Raw genomic sequence first — 10613 nt, forward strand, 5'->3', positions numbered from 1 at the left:
AATAAAACCAACAAAAAGAAAGGCAGAGACAAAGAGAGACTGAGCCCTGTGGCTGTAGTGTGCATCCCTGGATCAAAACGTACCTGAAGCAGTACTGCTCCTGGGCTTCCTAACTCTGAGTCTGCAGACGGTCATGGTGCCTTAAACCAGTTGCAGTTCCGTTTCTATCAGTTGCAGCCGGAAGGATCTTGATGCCCCTCCCCTGTAGGAAACGTCCATTGATTGGTCACAGAGCTGTTCGTCAGTAGTGCCACACGCGTCCATTTTCCTGGGCAGTCCTGGTGAAGCTGCGGTTCTGGTGTCATTATTCACAGTAGCCCCCTTCACTCTCCAAACGGCCTGGTTGGATGATGAATTAAACGGTCGCTGTTTTAATTATCTGTGGCTGTGTAACAAACCACCCCAAAACTCAGTGTTGGGATGCAACTGTCGTCTCATTTGCATACAATTCTGCAACCTGGGCGGGTCAGCCCAGCGGTACTTCTGCTCTTTGGAGGGGCGTCGTCTGTGTGGCTGCGTCTCACTGGCAGGCTGACAGGCTGTGCTCAACTGGGACACTCAGACAGTTGTGCCCCCCTCTCCATGTCCCCTCAGGGCTGCTCCCTCTCCACGTGGCCTCTCCACGTGGCCTCTCCAGCACGTGGCCAGGCTTCTTACGTGACAGCTCAGGGTTCCATGGTGCAAAGGGCTCCCCAGAAGCTGCCGGGCCCTCCTACAGCGTGAGCCTGGAATGGCCACAGCTGCCCTGCCACCTGCTATTAGTTGAAGTGGTCACAGTCCCAGGCCGGATGCAAGGAGCGGGCACTGCACAGGGCTGTGAGTCTTGGCAGGTGTCGCTCAGTGAGAGGCCCCAGGTAGACAGCCGGCCAGGTAACCCCATCCACCTCCTGGCTGGAGCCCAACAAGAATGTGGTCACCTTGATGAGAGTCAAGGCTGCCCTAGGGAGAGAAGCCCAGGCGTCCAGGCCTACACGCCGATCTATACCGTCCTCCGGGAGCATAGGACGTCCTGACCTGACTCCCATCCAAAGTTATAGGGCCACCCGATAACCAGACCCCACCTGCTCTGACACCATTTTAACGACTTTTTACATGATCTTTCCTTTGTCTGGTAAAGAAATAACTCACATACATATGCCTTATAAATTTAGCCCTACCCTCAACACATTGCAGCCCTCACTGCCCCCGGGTCCTGTCCCCACGCCTGCAGCCCTCACTGCCCACGGGTCCTGTCCCCACGCTATTCTCTGAATAAAGGACTACTGCCAGACCTTGCGAGTCTAAGAAATCTCTCTTTCGACTCTCCAGCTCGCCGAGCCCGCATCAGCCTCATACCTGGGGTGTGAGCAGCCGGTGGGAGAAGAGAACACACTGCTCCCCACCTGCACTTCTTAGCCCCAAGACAGTGAATTCTGGGGTCTCTGCCCAAAGTGCTGTCCTCGCCCCAGCAGCATCGCACGGCCTGGAAACTGGTTAGAAACGAGCCTCGCAGGCCCTGCCCCAGGCGTGGGGAACCAGAATCTGCATTCTACCCAGATCCTCAGGGCACCGCAGTGCACCTGGGAGCGTGGGAAGCACTGCTCTGCCTTCCGCACTCGTGCAGAGGAGGGGCAGCCAGCTTTGCACAAGGAAACCACAGAGTTACAGCCAAGGCCGCACAGGCCTCCCGCGACGCACCCCCACTCTCAGGCCCAGCTTGTCAGCGCCCAGACGCGTGTCCCGAGGTGAGGTGAGGTTCCCGCTCAGAGCCAGCAGGGCAGAGGGGCAGCTGAGTTTAGAACAGTTCTCACCTGGGACGGCCGACGAGTCACGTGACCTTGACCTCCGTCTCCCCGCTCTCCAGTCCCCGCTCCTGTAAGGAGAGAAGGAGGGGCTGGCTTTACTGCGCTCCAGGACCCCTTCCAACCCTAAGCCTCTGGGAATCCAGGAAATCCCAATTTAGATATGCGGTTTCGGAAACTGGCAACAGACAGAGACTGGAATCCGGAAGGCCCTGGCCATTGTGAACGCTGAGTCTAGACGCTGGCAAGGGGGCCACCGAGGCGGGAAGAAGTGAAAGTCCCCTTTCTCAGCGAGCCACCTTCCAGGAAGCAATAACCATGCAGGTCCCAACAGAGCTCCCCGGGGCTCTGATCTCGCTGCCCTGGGGCCCGTCCAACGTGGCTGTTATTGTCCTCCGCGATTCACCTCCCAATACCCACACGCCCAACCTAGTGCTTCCTCTGAGATAACGCCAGGAGCAGGCGCTGCCCCGTGTCACCCTGGACAAACAGGTGATGTTTATTTACAGCGTGTAGAAGAGCCATCTGACTGCCGATGCCAGCTGAGAGCAACAGGGGCTGATAAAGGCGGCTTATCACAGAGGATTAGCGAATGTTATTTTCTCTTTGTTTGTTTGAACTTCGGTATTTGGACAATCTCTGTGAGCCCCGGTGGGGTCGGGGCCAAGTTGAACAATGGCCACAGCGATGGCCGTGATTGCTTGGTGGAGATGAAAAGGAACGAGCTGGCCGGCCGGCGCTGTGTGCGAGGGAGCTCTGCGGTGGGGAGCATCAGGCTGGGCTTTGACAGCCAGAGACGAAGTGAGGATTAAGGAACCGGTTTGGCTTTGGAGAAAATAACCACATGATGTAAAACTCCTATGTGCACGGCGCCCGGGATTCTCAGCCTGGGCTGCACCCTGGAAGCACGCGGGTGCCCTCGCACTCCCAGGCTGCACGCGGGAGCAAGGGAATTGGAATCTCTGGGGACGGACTGGGGCGTCCGTAAAACGCCGTGTGAACCTAACAGACGTGGGGCCAGGCAGAGGGGTTCTCCTTCTTGGGCAAGGTGGTGACGGTCACTCTTGATAAGAGAGATGAGCACAGCTCGGGGCAGGGGGCACCCTGCAGCCGTGAGACGTGGCTGGCTCTCAGACAGGCGCCCCCCAGCTGGACTGGCTGGGTTTTGTGGGTGAGCACCCAGTGTGGGTGGGAGGATAAAAATCTCACGGTGAGGTTCTGTTGACAACATCTTTATTGAGATACAACTCACATGCCATAACATTCCCCCATTTAAAGCGTACAAGTCAATGTTTGTATATTCCCAGAGCTGTGCAGCCGCCACCAACATCTAGGGTTAGAGCATCTCACCCCCCTGAGGGCGCTATTTCACGTCGCCTTCTTCACGCCAAGGGCAACGCCACCTGCAGGGTGATCGCGTGCACAGGACCCCGTGCATGAATACTTGAGGGAGCTGGCCCTTTGCTTGGAAGCAGGGGGAGCCCCCCATCCATCAAGGGAGGTTGAGGATGTTGATATCACCGACTCCAGGGAACCCTCCATGATGCTCCCAGGCCAGATCACATTCACTTCCTCCTTGTTCTCCAAGTGACCTGCTCACCTTCCACTCCCGTTAGCCTCCCCAACCAGGCTGGGGGCCCTGTGGGGGTAGGGCCTGTGTCTTCCACCTCCGTAGCCCCACACCCCGTAGCAGACCACAGTGGGAGGTGGTGAGAACGTAGGTGCTGAGAGCTTGCACAGAGACCTGCTCCGCTATGGCGTTGATGTCTGGGAACGGGTGCGGTGTGGTTTTGAACCTGGCCTCTACGATCTTAGCAGAACATTGAGTCACCACCCAGATGGCTTTGTCCCACCTCGGTGTCCTCACCTGTGAAACAGAGCAGACTCTCCCGGGCCCAGAGCCACCCAAGGGCTTCTATAACCGGGGAACTGAAGATGGCATCTCCTCTGAGAGCAAAGTTGGAAGCCATGAGTGGAGTTAAGGGTGGAAAATTCTAGTTGAATATAAAGCAACAGAGACCCCTTGAAGTTGGAGACACCTCCGGGGAGTGAGTCCCCAGTACTGGAGATAATCCAGGCAAACACCCTCCCAGGATGTTCCACAGGAGGGGAAGGTGACCTTGAAGACCCATCTCACCCTGTGCTTCTGTGATGGAGGGTTCCGTGGGGTCAAAGATGAATCCTTACGAAGCACTGACCATATGCTCACATGCGATGCTCAGTTCGGGCAGCAGGCTGACCAGGAGAATGACAGTGTGATTGAGTAACTCAGGGGACCCCAAGAATGACCTAGTTCATCACAACCAAACCCATAAAGTACTTGCGCCACCCCATTCAGTGCTGGAGAAGGGTGGCAAACACCACCCGGTCCCTCCCACTATTGTTACTAAGAGGTTTTGTTTAGGGTGGCCATGTGTCCAACTGAAATCTATATTTTCCAGAGGGTCTTGTTTGTGGAAGTAACCGGTGGGGACTTTGGAAGGGCATGGAAAAGGAGAAAGACATGGTTGGTCTTTTGCTCTTCCCCCATCTCCCTTCCACGTGCCAGGAATTGTGGAAGCAAGGCAGTGACAACGATGATGACAGTCACTTATAAAGGATGGCAAGGCAGGAAGACCCAAGGACCTGGATCCATGGTGGCATTTTGGGGCTGGCATCACTGCCTTGAAATACCGACCTCCAGCCACTTAGGTGGAACAAACAAACAAGTGGACAAGAGCCCTGACTTGGGCCAGCCCCAGTGGAGTTCTCTTCGCTGCAGCTCAGTGCAGCCCTGACTGATGGCACTTACCTGTCCAGGACCCACGCACATGCAGGAGAGATGGCAGAGAAAAGACCAGACAGATTTGCCCACTTTCAGTGAGGTTACATAAAAACGCCCCATCCCTGTTCACTATTCCAGCCAGACAGCAAACAGTAGTGACAGCCACGCTCTTGTATGTCGAGGTTTCTCAGCCTTGGCCCTAGTGACATTGGGGGTGGAGCCCTCTCTGTGGCGTGGCTGTCTGGTGCATCACAGAGTGTTGAGCAGCATCCCCGGCCTCGACCCACTACATGCCAGTAGCATTCCCCACATGGTGACAACCAAAAACGTCTCTAGACATCACCAAGTGTGCCCTGGGAGCTGTCTGGGGACCACTGGTGCAGAGCCTGTGGGAACCCGGCCTGGACTCTGTGGGAAATGGGCGCCACTGTGGGATCGTGAGCAGAGGACAACAGGACCTCCCTTATGTTCTACCTGGACGTCTCGCTCCCACGTGAGAATGCACTGTCGGGAGGGGGTTAACCGTCAGTGAGGAGGTGACTGCAACAGTCCAGGGGACGTGACGACTGGGCCGAGGTGCAGCTGTGCGGGTGACGAGAAGTGAGGGGTTCCAGACCAATTTCGAAGATGGAGCTGACCAGGTTTCCTGACGCACGGGTGTGAGATGTGAGCAAAACACAGTAGCTGGGGCACCTTCAAGCTTTCAGATCTGAACTGTGGGAAGGAGGGAGACGGCAGTCATTTTCTGAGACCAGAAAGACTCCGGGGGGAGCAGGTTGACGGGAGAAGCCAGAGGTGCACAGAAAATGGTGCCGAGGGACCAAGGTTGACAAGGTCTCCCACCGGTCAGCATCCACTCTTCACTGTGACAGACTTTTGCTTTTGATCCCTTATTTGGCTTCAAAGACCCACAGGCTGCAGCAGCATGACGGCTACTGCCCACTGACCATGTGGTTTGTTGGTATGGAAAATTCCCAAACATACATTTCCCCAAACGCGGTTGAAATCCATTTTTTCAGATCCCCACAAGCATTCAACAAATGCACACGGTCGATGCACTCGCTCTCCTCGTGCACCATCCACGACAGTCAAGAGTCGGTCCACGACGCCACTGAGGCACGGAGTGAATGACTCACTGTGACGGGCTCACTGATTCTGCCATTCTGTCAGAACCTTGTCCGAGATGAGTGGCGGTCACAGAGAGCTCTGTCAGCACCCGTGTGACATTGCCATGTCAACTCTCCAACCCGCTGGCCACATGGTCAGCGGTGCAGGAGAGAACACCCTGTTTGCCTGCAAGTTGACACATCTGGAATAGGCCGAAAACATCCAGCAGAGAGAGCCGTTCATTTATCTGCACCAGCCGTTTTCAGTAGCCAAGTTTCTCGTGAACAAACGTTTTTCGCTCACAACAAAAATAACACTCTAAAGGGATGCAGGTCCTACTTGATGCCGCCCTGAGTCCCACGCAAGCCCCCACAGACAGCCAAAGAAGACCCCTCTTAATGTGGACAAAACAGAGGAAGGTTTATCCTGAGAGCTTTACAAGGGCTGCAGGAGGCAGACGAGAAGCCCGGTTCAGGGCATTTTCGGGGGCTGCATTCAATTCCCATCAGAGCCGCCCCCACCCCAGCTCCTTTTTGTGGGTCAGAAAATCGGCAGAGAGAACACAGACATCGCAGTAGAGGCAAACCGGAAGCAGATTCCCATTCAAGACCCACGTGGACAGGAGAGAAGGAACGGCTTGCTGGACAAAGGTTGAGGCCCTCCAGCCTGCTGTGCTGTCTTCCTTGGGGTCCCTCCATCCCTCAGGATGGACGAGGTTTGCTGCCACGACAACACGAACGTGGTGGCGGAAGACAACAAAGGCTTGTTTCTCTCCCAAGCCGTGTGTCTCTACAGGGTGTGGGCTGGAAGCCCTGCTCTCCTGACTCCACCACCACGCACACCTCACCAGCCGCACCGGCAAAGTCATGGCAGGTCACCCCCTGGACTGGAAACTCCCAATCAGAAGATCTGTCACTTCTGCACACGTTTAATTGGCCTCAGCTCAAGGGCACGGAGAGATGCAATTTTACACAGCCCGGCCTGGAAGAGGGGTGTCGGCCCCAGCGATCACCACGGTTATGCATTTTCTTTGGCTGCCCAGAGGCACATAGGCTGGTGGCTATTTTCAAGGCTGAATTGTTATTATTTTATAAATAATAGTCACAGTCACAATAACACATAGTCAGTAAGTGATTATTAGGTGCAAAATGCCCTGCCACGAGCTTTCCATGAATTCATTCTTTCATTCACTCAACAGCTATGCATTCATCCCACTATGTGCTGAGCACCATGCTGAGCAATTTACAATCAGTATCTCATTTAAGCTTTGGAGTGACCTTGGGAGACAGTGGGTAAGTCCGGCTTTATGGTTGCAAGTAGCAGAACCCACCTGAGCAAGGTTATGCAGAAGGGGAATTTATTTAGGAATTTCACTCCCCAATGCTCTTGGAGGGCTGGAGCCAGGCCTGGGGGCGCTGCAACCAGCAGCAGTGCTGGCTGCCTGCCGAGGCCTCCGGGCGATGATATCGCAGTGAAGGCCAGCACTGGGCAGTAGTGATGGAAAGCTTGCCACGGCTGCCCCTGGAGCCGGAGCCTCCCCCGCCGCCCAGCCGGAGCCCGCCTCTTCATGGGGCTTCCTTCCGCACCAGAGGCCTCCCCTACCTCCAGCCTTCCTGCGAGGGAGGATGGGGTGCGTTCACCTCGGGAGGCAGGACACAAAGCCGAGTGCTGTGTAAATGCTGCCGGGAAGCCAGGCACGGCAAATGCTCGCTGCTGGCAGTGCAGTCTGCGGATGACAACCCTGAGTCCCCAGGAGGTTCGAACCAAGAAAACAAACCACCACTGCCACCCTGGCTCCACAGCTGGAAGGTGGCACAGCCGGCTCAGACCAGGCCTGATGCCCAGCCCCACTGCCGAGCTGCACAGCCTGGCCCTGGTGAATGCAGCACCAGGTCATTACCTACGTGGAGCACATTCCGGTGGGGATTCTTGTAGCCGGGTAATTTGACATATGTCTAGACACACCACTTCCTCCATTGTCCCTGTGACCTCGCAGCCTCTCAAATCGACAAGTCGATGGAGCAGACAGCTCCCCTGCGACACAGCACTGCTCCCCCCCAGGGTGTTCCCAGTCTTCCGGCCCTGCTGGGCCAGCGTCCCCGGGGCTCCCAGGTGTCTCCTGTGCCGCCTGCCGGCTCCACGCTCAGGAGAGCTGTGCTGCCAGTGAAGCACGGGGCCTGGTGGGAGGCTGGTTCTCAGGTGGGATTTATGACCTCCCTCCAGCCTCTCTACCGTGTGAGCATCTTGGGCAAACTCTTCATCTCTGAGTCTCAATTTCTCCATCTGTAAAATGGGAATAAAGTGATATATGTTTAGCAGAGCTCTGATTATTAATGTGAAATGGGGACGATGAGCATGACAGCTAGTTCCAAGCTGGGAAGTGCTTTCTGGAAATTAGCCGATTTATGGTATCCCCTCTGAATGAGTCTGTTTTAATTTTGCCATAGACATTTGTGGATTATCTCCTGGTAGAAAAAGTCATATCTTATATCTTAACTAGCAATGCCATGACCCAAAGATTCTCGTGATGGCTTTTTCCCGACTCCCAACAAAGCCGCATGCAGGAGCCAGACCTGCTCGCCAAGAAAGCCACAGCCGGGTTCCGGCGTGGGGCGGGCAACGCTGGGATCCCGTGGCAGTGGGTGTGGGAACGCGGTGGCGTTACGACTCACACACCACGGGGCGGGGGCGAGCCGACAGTTGGCTGGTTTGATGATTCTGTGTCTTCTATGAAAGAAGAAGGAAAAAATCCTCCTTCTGAAGCAAAACCCACCATGAATAACACTAAAATACTCATTTGCAGAATCGGAACTCACACATCTTTTGGCTGGTAAGAGCATATTTTTCATCTGACTCGAGACTGCTTACAAAACAGAAAAGTACAGCGTCTGCCCTCCCCACTCCACCGGCCCCCCAACCCCCCCGCCCTCCCCCCTCCTCTTCCCTTCTACCCTCCCCTCTCCACAGGTCCCTCCCATTTCCCTCCCCTCCTTATTCCGTCTATACAGCTGGAGAATTATTTTTAATTGTGTGGCACTTACACACATCTTGCCCTGTTTGATGCCCACAGCAACTCTGGGATGGGATATTTTTCTCCATACTGGAGGGGATGAAACACAGTGCTCTTACAGGATGGAATCCAAGGGGGGGCAGCCAGACGTTGTGGCCAGTCCAGCTCTTTTGACTCTAGAACTGAAAACTGTGCCCTTTGTTAGCAGATCACCAGGCAGGAGGAGAGTCCCCGGGCGGTTCCTCAGGAGATGGCGGCCCGGAGAGCGGCGGGGCGGAGAATTTAGAGAGGGGCAGATGCCCGTGGGGGGTCTTCTCTTCCCTCTGCAATCACAGAGACCCACGGAGAGGTCACCAGCTTCAGAGCCCCCAGCTTGGGCTCTGAGAGCTCCCAGCCAGAGCTGCCCAGGCTGGGACTCATTTGCCCTGGGAGACGGCTTTTGGTGGAGCACTCAGGGCCACTGAGAATCACCTGGTGATGCTTTCTTAAGTGCCCTGACGACGTCGGGAGGGAGACTCGGGCCAGCGGAGAGCATCCTCACCGCCTCTCTCACTTGCACAAATTGCCCCTGCTAACAAGCCGGAACAGACTTTGGCTCGAAGCCTTTGGCAAGCTGGGCGTCTCGCAAGAGTTTAATAACAGTGTATGGTTTGTCCCATTTATTTTTATGTTGGCTTCTAAGGGTGATGAGAAATAAGCACTTCCATCGATGGCAGTGCTGTAAATTGTTCTTTGAGGATAAGATAAAGTAAAAAAAAAAAATGAGCTGACTCAAAGAAAAAATATTTGGTGCCTGGTAACCCAACCGATGGAGCAGAGACACGGCCGAGGGTGAGGGGAGAGCAGCGGTGGACGTTCGGAAACAGTTTTCATTCAACCAGACTGAAGGAAAATAAGACACAGCACGTCGATGGGAAGAATGCACTGTTATCAATACTTAATTTATATTTTTGATTGTCCCCTGTTGCATGAGTGTTAAATCTTAACCGTGGCCGTGCCGGGGCGAGGACAGGCTCTCTAAAGGGGGTGAGGAGAAACTTTCATGCTTATAAAGTTCTCAATTTCTGAAATGCTGTTCTAATGCTAACGTATTCTTATATTACTCGTAAAACTTAAGTAGGATCATATGAAGAACAAAAAAAATTGCGCTTAAAACATGGGACCTTCCGTTTCACCTGCCTTGTTAGGGAAACGTGAAATTCTGGTCTCCTAGGGGAATCCCCAATGGACCCCCGTGAGCAAAACCAACCAACGAGGCCGCGAGGGAGAGTGGAAGGGGGTTTGGGAGCTGGAGAAAGCTGGGTCTTCACCCACGCTGTGCCACCTACCAGGGACATCGTCTTCGCAAGGCTCTTGACCTCACTCAGACTGTACAGTGGGAATAGTGGCGCTGGCCTGCAGGAATGGTGCATGTGTGTGTGCGTGTGCACGCCCCTACATGTGCATGTGAGTGTGAAAGATAACATGGAAGATTCCAGCTAGCACTGGAGAGGCCGTGAGCCCGTGCAGTGGGTAGAATGGGCATGGGGCTGGCCTTCCAAGATGGCCCAAGAGAAGGGAAGGAAATGTCCCAAAGGACCGGCCCCACTAGGGGCCCCTGCATCAGCCAGGACCTGCGGGAAACTGACGCTCACTCACATTGAGTTTAAGACGAGATTTTTGTAAAAGACTGTTTCGTGGGAGAACGATTTTCAGAGAACTGGGCAGCGTGTGGGGAGAGTGACGATGCAGGACCCCGGGGCAGCCAGCAGCAGACGGCGCTTCCACTTCCAGGCCTGAAGCTGCGAGGGGAGGGCGCAGTTCCTGGAACCAGGACGGGGGCGGGGGCTATGGACAGGGCACGAGGCAGGACTGGGACCTGCGCTCAAGGGACTCAGGCAGCCCCGACAGCCCTGAAGGAGCCAGGGGAACAGACACGGGACACCACTCCCCTCCCTCCCTCTTCTCTCCT

The 10613-nt window shown here is 55.1% G+C and overlaps 1 long non-coding RNA gene across 1 annotated transcript; it reads right to left on the minus strand.

Moving 5' to 3' along the window:
- Positions 1-2997: 2997 nt before the first annotated feature.
- LOC138923404 (uncharacterized) lies at positions 2998-9226 on the minus strand. The gene is made up of 4 exons (XR_011436960.1): positions 8694-9226; positions 7557-7935; positions 5020-5259; positions 2998-4016 (listed from the first exon to the last, which is right to left on the minus strand). It is a non-coding gene; the product is annotated as an uncharacterized lncRNA (long non-coding RNA).
- Between the last annotated feature and the right edge of the window lie 1387 nt (positions 9227-10613).

The sequence above is a fragment of the Equus caballus genome, chromosome 3 (genome assembly GCF_041296265.1).
Source record: "Equus caballus isolate H_3958 breed thoroughbred chromosome 3, TB-T2T, whole genome shotgun sequence".
NCBI lineage: Eukaryota > Metazoa > Chordata > Mammalia > Perissodactyla > Equidae > Equus > Equus caballus.